Raw genomic sequence first — 5,457 nt, 5'->3', positions numbered from 1 at the left:
CAAGGTAGCCCGAGCTAAAACTGAGCTGGCCATATCCACATCCTTGTACATCTTAACCTCTGCACTGTCCAAGTGAGTGGCTCTTTGCAGCATCCTGGCACAGGGTAAGAGGGCCAGGCTGTGGTGACATTCAGTACCAGCTCTCAGGCTTGAGCAAGGCAGAGTCACATATCAGAGCAGGCTTAGCATTCATTCTCAGTGTGAAAGCATCCTGATAGCCACGGCTCTAGGTGGATTTTAAGCTGAGGAATGAGTAGCTAAGATAAATATATCTCACAGAAATATATATCCTGCTCAGCCAAAAATAAAATCTTCAGGAATACAAAGGACCAGGAAAGCTGGACTTTGCAACCCTATAAACTTAATGTAAGGAAATCCTTATCCTATTCGGCTCTTACCATTGGCCTCAGAGAGACAACACTTCACCCTGGGACTCTGGCAAGGCTCCTACCAGGTACCTGATGAGCTATAGAGGGGCTTAAACTACCCAAAGACTTTCAGGAAAGCCTCCAAGGCATTTGGATTTGCAGGGATGCAGAGGGGAAATCTTAGGTACTTAGGTAGTTACACGCCTGACTACCTCTAAAGTCCACCACCTCATGTGCAGTTACAGAGAGCAGCCCAGGCCCTCTCATTTATGCCACCTAGGTGCAGGCACTGTGCAGTCCCTTGGCCCTTGCTACCCATGGCAAAGCCTCCAATACAGTGAGAACAGAGTCCTTGCCTAGATCAGGGCATTGGCTTAAGGTGTGGCCAAAACCATGAGAAAAACACACAAAAAAGGAGCCAGGAGTTGTTTTATAGAACAGTGCTCGCAAGATCAACCTGGCATTAAATCCAATAAGCAATAAAAATGCTCACACTTTGGAGTCTAAACCTACTCCCTCTAATCGCCCACTAGAGGGTTTCTTGTACTTTCCACCGAAATGCCTGGCATGGCTGGCTCAGAGACAGGGTTCAGGGACCCCAGAGGCGGGATGGCCAGCCCTGTGGGGTGACGGATGCAGGGACAGCCCAGGTACCGAGCACCAGAGCCTGCACCCACACTGGCATCCAGACGAGGGGCTGGTGTGTGTAGACACATACCCACGCAGGCTTACCTCTGAGCTTGGGTGATGGCAAGGGCAAGTGCATGCCCATCAGGAATACCAAGTCCAGAAGTCCCAGGGTCCCAGGGCAGAGGCATAGAGAAGGGCGAGTAAAACGGTCATTTTTGAGCTGGTGCCTAGAAGAGTGTTTAGCAGATGCTGTCGTTCAGATTAATTCCTTGCTGCTGCTGGGCTTACAGGCGCCAGTCACACGCATTTCAATTACTTCATGGGTGTGAGGACTTGACAGGTAGAGGGATGGATATGAGAAACAGTGGTGTAAAACACATCAGTGGACATTTTTACCAATGCTGTAGGTACAGGGTGGTAGGGTGTGGTACTGAAAGCTTTATTAGCTCCTATGTATATACCAATGGACTTTCTCCATCTATCAGGAGTGTGAGCATTTTAATCTCCAAGCACTTACCAAGCATGTCAATATCACTTTCCCCTTTAACCAGCAACAGAACAGATCTGGAATGAGGTGACGTGTTTTGATACAGGCCATCCAGCTGATGACAAAGGTGGAGCAGACATGGCAAATATGGGAACATGAGAATAAACATACTCTAAGTTAAATTATTATTATTTTTTTTTTAATGAAAACATGAAATTAAAAACAATTTAGATGGGAAAAGAACCTGAAAAAAATCAACATGTCCTTAAAGAGTTTAAGTAATTTTTTATTATTATTATTATTTATTTTTTTAAATAACCATTGAACATGAGTGCCTGGTTTTCTTCTAACACAATCTGGGAAACCTGATTTATTTATTTATTTATTTATTTCACAGCAAAGTGGCACATTTCCATAGATTTGATGGTAATCTCAGGCTCTTTGGTTGGTGGCTCTTCCAGGCTGTGCCTGGACAGCAGAGCCCCACTTGTAGGGTGCGAGCCCATCCCCGAATAGCTGCGCTGGCAAAGCCCCAAGCCTGGGCTGCGTCTATGCTGGGAGCACTTTGCCTGTATGACTATGCCATTATCATCAGACTTGTTTGTAAAATGTCTAGCCGACACTGAGCATGAGGGTCAGATTTTTAAAGCACGTAGTGCTCGTAATTGGAGCCAGATTTCTGGAGGAGCTCTGCTCCCATCTAAACACCTCTGGAGAGTGACTGGGTTGTCTCCCCCAGCTGTTCCCGCTGCGGGAAATGAGAGCTGCTACAGGCTGACTCTGGCCCTAGATAAATAATAATGAATGAAAGTCATTATAGGGGATGAATTTGCAAATATTTAAGGTTTCAAAGAATGAATTTTGTTAATTAAATAATGCTAATAATGCAACGTTGGTCTGACCTGAAGGTTAATGTGAAATCACCGACGTTGGTGAGAATCTCTCTCCTCACAAATTCCCTGGGGTAAAAGAAACTTTTTTCAGATTTCATCTGGCTTTGAAAGCTGAACTGATTGAACTGAAACCTTTCTATGGGGTTCATTCATCCCTCCTGTATGCCTCAAGACAAACCGGTAGCCATCAAGAAATAATATAGCCTGCACAGAGTATGGATTCAAAAGTTTATCTTTCTTTATAGCTTTGATTAATTCTTTTCTTGATCATTTTACACTGGGAAGTACAGCTAAGCTGATTTATAGTGAACCCATGTTAGGATGTTGGAAAACCTAGTTACTTGTGCAGAAAAAAAAAATAAATAAAAGGAGCAGTCTCTCAATATGCAATGTAATTTAGTTTAAGTACTACCAAAATAATTCTGTGGCTCTAGTTTAATTTGTCTGATTTTCCCCAGACCTTTCCATATGCAGTGAGAGACAGATACCATAGTGCCATGTGCTCTAAGGAAACTTTAGCTACAATATTAGAAAACTCTATTTAATGTGATTATGGATGTCGCTAGGTTCAGTAATATTTATATGATTTTGTAGCTGTTACAAAAATTGTTTGTAAATCCAGGATTGTATTTTTACTTTAGTGCCTTTAAAGGGGCTGATTTAAAATTAAGAAAAAGTGTTTTAAAGGCAGGAATAGTGCTGTGCCTTTAGAGAGGGATTTGGGACATAAAGTCCCAGCTCTATCAGTGTCATCTTGGGTCATTTTTGTGGAACTAGATTTTTAAAAAATACAAATAAGATGTTTATGCTTTCATAATCTTTTCAAAACTTGACCCAAGATTTTGTGCTTCAAAATCTTACCTCTAATCCCATATCTCAGAGGGCTGATGTGATGATAAACACATAAAAATTTGAGAAATTATTAGACATTACAATGCTGGGAGAGGTGTGTTTGCTCCCTGCCTACAGCTCTAAAAAATAACTCACAGCACAGACACCAGAAACATGCAGTTAGTGGCACAGCATTTACCCTGAAATATCCCAATCTTGCTAAGGAAGGCTGATGATTTCCAGCTGTGAATTTGAGCTCCTAGCTCACCTCTCCAGGCTGTGAAGTGTGTGCTGTGGGGTGTGCATCACACCGAGCGTCCTTTGCCCATGCAGACCTCCTGCAGGTTGAAGCATACTTGATCTCAGATCTCAAATGTGAGAAATAAGAAAAGGAGCAGAAACTTAAATCTCTGCTTAAAATCTGGGGGAGAAACCCCAGCTCCATCTCTAACCTCATTACACTATTTAGAAAGGTTGGAGTGTTTTGAAGCCCCCTCCTGATTTCTGCATGAGTAGGGCTGCTAGGCTAATGCAGGTGTACTCTTTTTGAAGTCCAAGCTGGTGCCAGTGCACTGTTGAATTTGGGCACTTGTAGTTTTCTTTCCCTGGGGCTCTTTTTGCATCGGTTGACAGAAATGGGCTCTGCAGCAGACGCAATTGGTGTTTAAAGTCAGTGGATTCCCCTATCCCTTTCCAAGCCCCTTGAAGACACTCCAGATAAGAAGCAGCTTTTGAAAGCCTGTGATACAGGCTTAACATAGCCCTTATCATTCCCCTCTAAACAACCATCAGATTTTCTGTACTGCTTTGGTCTGGCAGGGCTCATATCTGAATATAGCATTTTAGGTCACACCGCAAGCTTGATATCACGGGTCTGCAGAGGAATCGAAGACTACACTGTCTAATTGCAACCTTGTCCAACCACTAAATAGTGTTCTGTGGAGCAAAAGCCTATCTTTAGTCCTTCCCAAAAAACACTGGGCCTTTGCCAGGAGGTGAAAATGCTGGGAACATAAACAGAACTGAAGAACAAAAAATGGCAAGACTGAGAGGAGATTTTCCAATAGACAGCCTGTAATTTGCCATGGATGTGGTAATATAGCCAAAATAATTGAATTCTATGTGTTTCCAAAAGGTTTCTGTTAATTTTGTTGGCACACTTGGGTTGGGTGGTTGGTAATGTGATATGAAATCTTTCATCTTGGGTTTGTTGCTCTGAACACCACCCCAATCATCACCGACAATAAGCATCACCCCAATCATAAACATCACAGTTGTTCCCCTCGGGTGGCTTTTTTGGTGGTATATGTGAAATGCATGAACGTTTCTCATTCCCCAAGTGGAGGAATGCTCCCCACATCCAAGAACACCATTGGTAACCAGTAATCTCATTGGACTTCAACTTACCCAGCTCCTCTTTAGGAGTTTTATTCCAAATGGATGGGTGCCAGCTAAGACGTTCAAGGGGTTTGAAGATAAAGCTTTCTGCTGAATGGACAGACAGCTTCCCAACTGCTTCTTAAGGGAAAATAAGGAACAAAGACATCCTAGTTGACTGAAAATGTTTAGTAGGAGGAAAAATGGAAAATAAGGCTAGAAGAGAACTTGAGAAGGCTTTTTATCCTTTCACTGCCCTGAGGCAAGATTATTTAGACCTGGCCAAGTCATTACAGAGATGTGCCTAGTCTCGTGATGGGCACTGCATGACTTGCCCAAACTCAGCCATTGGCCTCCTCTGGCCTTCTAGTTAGAAAGGCTTTTTTTCTAATGTCTAAATGAAATATTTCTTCTTGCAGTGTCAGCACCCCTCTTCTTGTGCCCAGGGAAACACAGACAATGGTTTATTGGTTTCCTCAGGTAGTGCTTTAGTGCTTTTTTCAGTCCAAGGTCAACTGATAATGATGGGAAATGATTTGACACACTCTCCCTGTGTGTGTAATGTCTTCCTAGAGCACAGGCATGATTGTATAATTAAGCTAAACTGCTCCCAGCCCCCTCTTTAATGCTCCTGGAAACTTGCTGGTCTCATAGAGGATGCCATGTCCCATACTAACCTAAGCACCCATTAAAGGGTAGTCAATGGGTTTATTGTAGGTAATGATATCTCCCTAATTTTCATATGAATATCTCTGCCACTGATTCATATAAGTGAACATCCTAAAGCTTACTTCTTATCCATGATCAGGAGAATATAACATACACGTCCCCGAAGCACAGAGAGCCAGAGCAGGTTCCTAGGACTGGTCTT

The 5,457-nt window shown here is 42.9% G+C and overlaps 1 long non-coding RNA gene across 1 annotated transcript; it reads right to left on the bottom strand.

Moving 5' to 3' along the window:
- Positions 1–1,969: 1,969 nt before the first annotated feature.
- LOC118165503 lies at positions 1,970–3,377 on the bottom strand. The gene is made up of 3 exons (XR_004750080.1): positions 3,240–3,377; positions 2,388–2,444; positions 1,970–2,271 (listed from the first exon to the last, which is right to left on the bottom strand). It is a non-coding gene; the product is annotated as an uncharacterized LOC118165503 (long non-coding RNA).
- Between the last annotated feature and the right edge of the window lie 2,080 nt (positions 3,378–5,457).

This window comes from Oxyura jamaicensis, chromosome 4, assembly GCF_011077185.1.
Source record: "Oxyura jamaicensis isolate SHBP4307 breed ruddy duck chromosome 4, BPBGC_Ojam_1.0, whole genome shotgun sequence".
Taxonomy (NCBI): Eukaryota; Metazoa; Chordata; class Aves; order Anseriformes; family Anatidae; genus Oxyura; species Oxyura jamaicensis.
Note: the sequence above shows the minus strand (reverse complement) of the source record. Positions and strands in the feature narration are given on the sequence as shown.